We start from the raw sequence: 10,475 nt of genomic DNA on the forward strand, positions 1-10,475 counted from the left end.
TACCGGCACGTATAGACGCCAGGTCTCCTGTTGGCTATCCGCCATTTGTGAGTCTCACGCATGAGAGACGTCACCACGTCCCAACCACGTCATACGTCGCTGAGCTGTTCTCTCGCTCCTCCCCCTTACGCACACATACACACGCACCCCCCCCTCTTTTCAGTCGTCTGTTGATTTTAGATAGCGTGCTCATGAATGTATAGTTGTTGTTAGTTTAGATATTAGTTGACTAGATCATTAGTATTAGAACGTAATAAACTCTGTTATATTTTAAAGAGCAGCTGTCTGATTACTTTGTGTATGTATTGTGATAATAGCTGTATATGTGGTCTGTGCTCTAACTTAAACCTTCACTTTCACTCTGAATATGTAATAGTACTCAGACTGTTGACATTGTGAGTGAACACTAATTATGAGACTTAGTTTTATCGTTTGGTTATTGGTTGCTGTTCGCAGGGTGGTGCCCCGTTATTAATAATTGTTACTGACATTAATAATTCTATTGATGTCAAGAATTTAGTTTCTTAGATGCTGATAACCCAAACACGCTCCTTTACGTTCCCAACATAATGGTGCCCCCTTTTTCAGGCTGTTATTCCCAACAGTTAATGTGTTTCTTATATTTAGTATTTTATATTAAGTATTTGGTCAATAACAAAAGTTCATCTCAATACTTTGTTATATACCCTTTGTTGGCAATGACAGAGGTCAAATGTTTTCTGTAAGTCTTCACAAGCTTTTCACACACTGTTGCTGGTATTTTGGCCCATTCCTCCATGCAGATCTCCTCTAGAGCAGTGATGTTTTGGGGCTGTCGCTGGGCAACACGGACTTTCAACTCCCTCCACAGATTTTCTATGGGGTTGAGATCTGGAGACTGGCTAGGCCACTCCAGGACCTTGAAATGCTTCTTACGAAGCCACTCCTTCGTTGCCCGGGCGGTGTGTTTGGGATCATTGTCATGCTGAAAGACCCAGCCACGTTTCATCTTCAATGCCCTTGCTGATGGAAGGAGGTTTCCACTCAAAATCTCACGATACATGGCCCCATTCATTCTTTCCTTTACACGGATCAGTCGTCCTGGTCCCCTTGCAGAAAAACAGCCCCAAAGCATGATGTTTCCACCCCCATGCTTCACAGTAGGTATGGTGTTCTTTGGATGCAACTCGGCATTCTTTCTCCTCCAAACACGACGAGTTGAGTTTTTACCAAAAAGTTCTATTTTGGTTTCATCTGACCATATGACATTCTCCCAATCCTCTTCTGGATCATCCAAATTCTCTCTAGCAAACTTCAGACGGGCCTGGACATGTACTGGCTTAAGCAGGGGGACACGTCTGGCACTGCAGGATTTGAGTCCCTGGCGGCGTAGTGTGTTACTGATGGTAGCCTTTGTTACTTTGGTCCCAGCTCTCTGCAGGTCATTCACTAGGTCCCCCCGTGTGGTTCTGGGATTTTTGTTAACCGTTCTTGTGATCATTTTGACCCCACGGGGTGAGATCTTGCATGGAGCCCTAGATCGAGGGAGACTATCAGTGGTCTTGTATGTCTTCCATTTTCTAATAATTGCTCCCACAGTTGATTTCTTCACACCAACCTGCTTACCTATTGCAGATTCAGTCTTCCCAGCCTGGTGCAGGTCTACAATTTTGTTTCTGGTGTCCTTTGACAGCTCTTTGGCCTTGGCCATAGTGGAGTTTGGAGTGTGACTGTTTGAGGTTGTGGACAGGTGTCTTTTATACTGATAACGAGTTCAAACAGGTGCCATTAATACAGGTAACGAGTGGAGGACAGAGGAGCCTCTTAAAGAAGAAGTTACAGGTCTGTGAGAGCCAGAAATCTTGCTTGTTTGTAGGTGACCAAATACTTATTTTACCGAGGAATTTACCAATTAATTCATTAAAAATCCTACAATGTGATTTCCTGGATTCTTTCCCCTTTCTGTCTCTCATAGTTGAAGTGTACCTATGATGAAAATTACAGGCATCTCTCATCTTTTTAAGTGGGAGAACTTGCACAATTGGTGGCTGACTAAATACTTTTTATCCCCACTGTATGTATGTATGTATATACACACACTTTATTATTATATTATATACTTTCGAATAATATTTTTATGACTGAAACTGGTAATCATCAGGTTGAAACAAGCAATTTGTTGCATTCACTCCGTTTCACTGGTTTTCTAATACTTGGAACGATCATTATGGGATGGAAACGTTGTTCACTGCTCCAGTAAATAGGACGGACCTTTCATACGACTGGGCAAACGGAGATATTTCTAGTTGGCTCAGCTCATAAAACCCTTTGGTTCAGCTACAAGCCAGAAAGCTGATGTGAGAGATGATGTCACTGAGTTCAGAGGGGCAGTGTAACTTCCCATTGTATGAGCCGTGACAATGGGTGTGTTTGTCTTTCTCTCAGGAGGGGGCGTCTGCGGTGGACAACCTGAATGAGATGCAGTGCATGTGGTTCCAGACAGAGTGTGCCTTGGCCTACAAGGCCATGAACAAGTTTGGAGAGGCCCTGAAGAAGTGCCACGAGATTGAGAGGGTGAGCCTCCACAACCTAATATATATTAATTTTCTGTCTATAATATTTTATCATTATTTAGGTGGAGCCTTCAAATAAGTCCAGTGGTTTTTTTTCTTCTTCCTGCTATATCATTTATTTTCGCTTGTTTTGTGTGCATCTTTAAATTGTCCCAAGCATACCTCCTTCCTCCAGAGCCCGGTCATAAAATAGTTCTTTTGATGCTGCAACACTCTTGCTGTGCCTTCAGTGTGATATCAGGCTTTCTAGGGCCCGATGACTTCCGCTGTAAAATGCACAATATCATGGAATTGACCAAAATGTGGATGTCATTTATGGAAATCAGGGTTTTCTCTACCATGCTAAGTGTTTTGCACAGCGCCTTATCCGGCTGAACGGAAACAAATGTAGAAGCACTTTATTTTTACAAAAGAATGGAATGTTTTGTTTTCTAACTGTATTAAGGCAATGTTTAAATTTGATTCATCTGCCACATGATTAGATTTCTGGTGACAAACCCTGACCTCCAGTCCAGAATGTGAAAAGAAGAATAAAGAAGTCACATTTATCTCTACCGAGACACTTGAGGTTATTATGAGGTGTTCTCCACCGCCATCACTCCCATCAGAGGAGTTTGACATTCATTCTTCTAAAACCAGCAGATCTAAACGCAGGCATTCCCCTCTCACCCCCCCTCTCTCCCCCCATCAGCATTTTGTGGAGATCACAGATGACCAATTCGACTTCCACACCTACTGCATGAGGAAGATGACGTTGCGCTCCTACGTGGACCTGCTGAAGCTGGAGGACGTGCTGCGGCAACACCCTTTCTACTACAAAGCTGCTCGAACCGCCATCCAGATCTACCTGGTGCTGCACGACAAACCTCTGGCCGACGACAACAAGGAGAGCCAGGCGGACACCGGTCAGTGCCATGTGTGCGCGTTAGCGTGCGGCTCCGCTCTCATGTTTCCCATCACAATCCACCTCAGCCTGGCACACTTAACGTAAGCTGAAGCACAGAGTTTGTGTCACCGGTAGGGGTGCAATGGATCACAAACCTCACGGTTCGGATCACAGTTCTTGAGTCACGGTTCGGATCATTTTTCGGATCAACAAAGAAAAGGGGAGGAGTCAAATATAACTTTGCTTTCCATTTATTAATTAAAGAACTTCAAGAACACTTAAAGAAAAGAACTTTGAGTCTTACATAAAAACAAAAATATTGAAGATCCAATTTGAAACAAAATTAAATAAATAAAAATAAAACATTCAAGAATTCTGTTAAGTTTAAGTGCAACATGAGGTATGTTGATACCCTCGACCTTTGAAACAGCCAGTGAGCTAGCTTCCACTGTTTCAACTGAACTGAACTGCTCGGCAACAACTTGGGTCTATGTTTACTTCCTGTCAGGTTATGTCATTCAAATACACAATAATGTTTACCATTACTGTGACATTATTTTCAAAAAGATGAGAATATCTCCATTGCCTGGGGAGAGGGTAGACCTTTCTGTGGTGACTGGGATATTGCTATTGGGCCTGTCAAGCTTCACTCTGCTGCTTCTGTCAGCACCTGCCCCAGGTGTGTGTCTGTGTGACTGTCACAGAGGGGGCGTGTCTACAGCACCGGACTATGAATCACTCCGCCAGGGTGAAAGCAGTCAGTCTTTTCCTTCTCATAGAAGCCTGGAACAAGCTTCACACTGAAGTGGGTGCGTGAGTGGATTTCGTAGCGTGGCTCAAGCATTTTAACCAGATTTTGAAATCATTTGTTTTCCACACCGGAGTGTCCCCCGTCGCTGACAGACGGGATGGTGTCTCTTCATATGTGTGGACATGCCCGATGTTGCCGTTGTCGTGTGTCTTTCTCTTTAAATAACGCCTACATACCGTAACGGTTTTGTCCACCACCCTCATCCGTCATAAGTTGCAGGGAAGACACAATGCTCCCAAACTTGCGACTTAAATGACGCCGGGGGCTTCTGACGTTCCTCCACTCGCCATGACTTTTGCCGTTAAATGCTTCTAACCTGCTCCGTTCACGTGAACACACTACTGCTTTGTATCTGTTCACTGACACTCTGCATTGATATTCAGGGACTTGTTACTTGAAAAGGAACAGCAGCAGTAAAACTGTATTACACACTGTGATGATTTAAAGTGTAAAAAAAAAAGAAAAAAATACTCAATTGATCCGCGGTTCACGAGTGATCCGAACCGTGAGGGGTGATCCGAACGGATCACGGATCGATCCGTGATCCGTTACACCACTAGTCACCGGGGTGCGTCCGTAGATACTCTCTCTCTTGAGTCATTGACCGCACTCTGGCACAAACCGGACTGTTCCGTAAATCTGGTGCTCTGCGAATAACATGCCACATACTCGGTACTATGTAGGCTAGTTGTAGTTTCACTGTGAACACCGAGAGTAAAGGCAATTCCTTTATGTACTTGTGCTCATTGTAGATAGTGAAACTGTCCAGATTGTGCCTATATTTCTCCGCAAATACCGTTATGATCTCCTCAGAATTTACAATAAGAACCGTAAGTAACAGCAAATACTATGAGAAGCAGGATGATTCTGTGTTTCCATATTTATGCTTTTATTAGATAGGTGTAACATCGAGAGATTATTGAAAGGGAGGGATGAGGAATGGCATGCGACAGAAGTCCACAGACCCACGCCATTGCTTCTGAATGTTTCATCAGCCAGATGTACCGCATCTTCACGGCTGTTCCATCTTTAGTGTCTGTGCTTCCATATTTTTCATGAACAGTTTAGACCGATAGGAACAACACTAGTTTGCTGTCGGTGTGTCTTCAGAGCGTCACTGTGGATTCAAACGCACCGTTTGCTGTTTTGCTCTCCGTAGAGAATCTGACAGACAAGGAGCTGAAGAAGCAGCGCAACAAACAGCGAAGAGCCCAGAAGAAGGCCCAGTTAGAGGAGGAGAAGAAGAACGCGGAGAAGGAGAAACAGCTTAAGAACCAGAAGAAGAAGAAAGAGGACGACGATGAGGAGATAGGAGGGCCCAAAGAGGAGCTTGTACCAGACAAACTGGCCAAGGTGGGCTCATATTATCAGTTACTCCGCCATGACAGAAGCTTGTAGTAGCTGAGCTGTGTGAATACAGCGTCATGTCATAAAGGTGATGGCTGTGTGTGTTAGGACTGAAAGTTACCAAAATGATCCCACTTATTAGTGTAATTATTATTATTAAGGCTAAGTCGTTGCTAACTTTGGGCCTCAGTGAACTAAGTTAGCATGTGCACTTTGTTTAGCTAACGTTAGCCAGCAATATCTCTGTTAAAAGCATTAAGGCTGGTAATAAATAACCAGGGAGCTGCAGTGATGTCACATGTCATGACTTATGTGTATTCTAGCTAATAGTGTCGGCTGGATCACTGAGTCCTATATTTACCTGACTCTGACATGCCATGTCATTTACTTCAGCCGCTTACAGTCCTACTCGTCAATGAATGTGCTTCTAGTTGCAGCCTAGTCGGTGCTAATATCTTGGTTTATGCATCATAATGTAGCTCTGTGGAGTGGAGCTGTATGCAGCTGCTGAACAGAGACCAATAACAAGGAAAACATACATTCAGATTAAATAGAACCAGCACCAAAGCAATCGGAGTGCTGTCACGGCGACGTACGGACTCCTCCTCCGTTTATGTCTTCCTCCAGAGTTTTAACGGAGGCAGATTCCTTTTTTCCCCGTTGGAATGTCTTCCCAGTGTGTGACGTGTACCGCGTTTGCACTTGTTTTCACCAGGCAGAGAATCCTCTGGAGGAGGCGGTGAAGTTCCTGATCCCTCTGAAGAACCTCGTGCGCAACAAGATCGAGACTCACCTCCTGGCCTTCGAGATATACTTCAGGAAAGGTCTAACCAGCACTGCCAGCCTGCGTTTCTCCGTGTTTCACGCACTCTTTTTTTAATATTCTGTCTAATTTTTAAGATTATTTAGAATCTCGGGTGTAACCGCATCATTACTTGTTGAACTAACATTCTCTTTTGTCTTTTCTTCCCTCAGAGAAGTACCTGTTGATGCTTCAGGCGATAAAGCGGGCTGTAACCATAGAGCCCTCCAACCCATGGCTGCACCAGTGTCTGGTGCGCTTCTTCAAAGGAGGTAGAGATGCTCTGATACCGTTTTACCCCAACCTGCTTATTGGCCGACACAGAGTACTGATCTGATACCTTAGGTACTGGTTTCGGTATCGGAACAAGAGGTTATAATCCACACTGAGCTGATGTTTCATAGCATATTACTGGGGCTGTGGGGGAGGGGCTTCAAAGTGACATGAAGAGTGTGAAACATTGTGTGATCAAAGTGGGAAACCTCTCTGTCTGGATTGTGGAAGCATATATAGGTCAAGTATACTGTCCATTCACTCATGAGTCTGTGGGTGTTTCCTCAATAGTGTGACGTGCCTCAATGTGAGCTACAATTCATAAGGGTCCTTTATTGTGTGTGTGTGTGCGTGCGTGCGTGCGTGCGTGTGTGTGCGTGTAGTGCGTGAGAGTGCAGACCTGGCGGAGGCAGTGAGGGAGGTGTTGAAGCAGGAGATCTCCAGGCTGTTTGGGGAGAGCAACCCTCAGAGCTTCAACAAGAACTACCTGAGTCAACACTCCAGCTCCATCCCACACCGAGTGGCCGGTAAGCAGAACACACACACACACACACACACACACACACACACAGTGACACTCCTCAGGATTACATCTATCTACAGTTTCAGTGGAAACTAGATGAAGCCGCCACCATTGGACCACCATTGAAGCAGGTGATAGCCGGGTCCGATTTATGAAATGAGCATCACTCGGATGTTCATATTCAATGAGGGAAAAGGAATTTATTTGAACATAACACTTTTTAAATATTGAAACAAAACTAAAATGTAATGAATAACATTCCTAAATTAAGTTTATAAAGAGTAAAGAACATCAGTATCAGCCCTTCCTCCTGTTCTCCTCCATCCGTCCTCCTCCCTCTATCCTCCTCCCTCCTGTCCTCTGTCCTCCTCCCTCCCTCCCTCCTCCTCCTGTCCTCTGTCCTCCTCCTCCCTCCCTCCCTCCCTCTTCCTCCTGTCCTCCTCCCTCCCCCTCCTGTCCTCCTCCCTCCCTCCCTCCCCCTCCTGTCCTCTGTCCTCTGTCCTCCTCCCTCCGTGGGTAATGTAGGCGCCAGGTTTTTGACAAGAAAGAAGGTGTGTACTAAAAAAAGACGATCATTTTTAGTTCAGCTGCATCAATACTTTATTTTGTCAACATTAAAGTATTTAATTCAGACTTGTGTTGGGTTGAAAGTGTTACAGGTGGACCTAGTGTGATTGCCAATGTGACCTTTATGTAAAAGAACATGTAAGATTAGCATGAGGAGGTGCTGTTGTTCAGAGTGTCTCTGTGTTGGGTTCCCAGCTGCTAAGATGATGGTCCACCTGGAGCCTCTCTCTGATCAGATGGCCTGTGAGATAGCCACGGCCCTGGACGAGTCACTGTCCGGAAGAAGCATCCAGGTATGGGATCAGTTATTAAATACCACTGTAAACCATACAACAAAGTAAAAGGATAACATTTAGAATATTTGATGGTTTACACTGACTTCAGAGCAGCTGAAATGACTTTTGGGCGGTGATAAAAAAATACATGGTCTAGATCTTGTAGACCAGCTGCTATAATCGAACAACAAAGGGATGTGTATCTGCCAATATGGATCATCAGTGATCATCAATTAATATCGGTGGCAAAATAACGTGATCAGTGATCTCTAGGAGTTCTAGTTGCTCCTTTTGTCTTCTGTGCTGTGAGCTGTGAGTTTTCTGATGCGGTTCTTTAGGTTCAAGACATCCAGACTGACTCTGCATGTGTTTCTGTGCTGCAGATCTGTACTCAGGTGCTGGACGCTCTGCGTGACGGACAGCTGGGCGAGGGCCAGCAGAAGGCTGCTGAGGCTTACCTAGTGTCCTGCCATAAGATCTACCCCTACAGCCTGGCCTTCATGCCCCCCCGGTTACCAGGACAACAACGCCACAATCAGTGCCAACGGAGACCTGTCGGCAGGAGAGCACGACGATGTGGCAAACGAAATGTGAGCTGGGACGAGGAGGAGATACCAACACGCCGCCAGACGCCTTAGTCTGCCAACACACCGTCTCCCCGACCCCCCCCCTCCCCCTCCCCCTCGGGCTACGGCCCCTGCATTGCACTGATCTGGATGGACTGAGCGCCACAGAAAAGAGACAGGAAAGGGAGCTGGCACATGGAGGCAGGTCGACGCCCATAGAACTTTTTTAAATTCTAAAAAAATGCCCCGTGCACATTTGTTCTGTAACTGAGGGAAAACCCAGATAAATACGCTCTGGAGAGGCAATAGAGGATTCTGGGAGATGTGGACCTGGACGGCTCCTTTAAACACAGTCCAAGTTTTCTATGACTCCCGTGTTTTCATGCCATGTCCTTCTTGTAGGTGCATCTGCTTCTCACCTTTTTAAAAGTAATTTATACATTACAAACTGACAAATGGATTAATAAAACAATGTTTGCAAAATCAAAAGGTACCATTGTGCTAGTGGGAGTGTTGTTGAGATTGTGAGCCGCTATTTACCAAAAAACAAGTTCTATGCTCTGCCAAACAAGGGTGCTGTCCGCTCCCAACGCGTAACGTTAACTGAAGAATAGGAGTAGAGCACATGCAGGCCAGGACTGAACGTGCTTTGTGTAACACACAAGATATCCTGCTGATCCTTTGACTGCTCTGTGTCTGTTTACTTTGATGGGGAAAAGCTGTGAGGCATCCCATGAAACCACTTTCCAACATGTGCAAGTCCGACTGAATTCAGCTCACCGTCAACCTGCTCTTACTTATCTACCGTCAAGAAGTTCTGAATAAAAGTAGTTTCCTGAAGGGGACTTGTTTTAATTGATTGCACTGGGGTTAGTGGTGAAACGGACCACTGATGGTCTGTGATCTGTACTGATCCTCCCTCACAGTTCTGCTTGCATGTGAACCCGGATTAATTACACAGTTTAACGTTGACCATCGCAGTGTGAAATAAAGTTTTACTGACGATCGTTATCCATCAATATTCAGTAAAACATGTGATCAGGACATCATTTATGCTTTACTAGTCTCCGACCTCTGATAATGTTACATTGTAAAGAACCAATCCATGTTTAAACTGACAGGAGAGCTAGCAACGTTAGCAGCACCGCTAGCGAACAAAGGTTCCGTTCAGTTACATTATGATGCGTTCAAGCTCTCCGGTGAAAATGAGTACAAAGGTAAATTATAACTTTATTAACATGTGTTCACATGTAACCTCGTAAAATGTAGTGCTGGTGAGAAACTTGAATACACATAGATGTTTGAAGATGTTTTCACAATAACATCGACAGATATTAGAGATGAATTATGAGCTGTTTACACTAGCTCTAAGCAGCTTATAATACATCATTAAAACTACTGACAAGATTTGTGATCATCCATAAAATACGATCTTTCATTTCCTTATTTGAATTGTGTGTAACACTATAGATGACTATAATTTGATGGTTTACTGACTTCAGAACGGTTGAAATGGTTTCTTGGAGCCTTGTAGACCAGCTGATCCAGCACCATGAGTTTTATAATCTGTTTCACCACTACCTGACAGACAGATTCATTGGTAATCAGAGACTGTCTGTTGCTCAGACACTTAGTTAACTGCTGCGTGTCATTGTCTAAAGAAAGTTTAGAGGAGAGAACAGGAAGCAGTCCTCCAGCTGGACTAACTCCAGGTTGTGTCCACGTCCTCGTCTGTCCAGTGTTCCTGAGAGGAGAATGTAGTCCTGATTCTCTCGTTAGAAACCTCCAGGAACATGTCTGCTGTGTGTGAGCCCTGCTGAGCCCTGAGGAAGACGTGAGCCGCGATGCAGAGACCCTTTTCCAACAGTAAAAC

General features: G+C 44.7%; 1 pseudogene; it reads left to right on the forward strand.

Moving 5' to 3' along the window:
- The window catches only part of LOC116401287 (N-alpha-acetyltransferase 15, NatA auxiliary subunit-like), a 25,384-nt pseudogene extending 16,677 nt beyond the window's left edge, over positions 1-8,707 (forward strand).
- Positions 8,708-10,475: the final 1,768 nt, after the last annotated feature.

The sequence above is a fragment of the Anarrhichthys ocellatus genome, unplaced genomic scaffold (genome assembly GCF_004355925.1).
Source record: "Anarrhichthys ocellatus isolate YVR2014 unplaced genomic scaffold, GSC_Weel_1.0 scaffold325, whole genome shotgun sequence".
NCBI lineage: Eukaryota > Metazoa > Chordata > Actinopteri > Perciformes > Anarhichadidae > Anarrhichthys > Anarrhichthys ocellatus.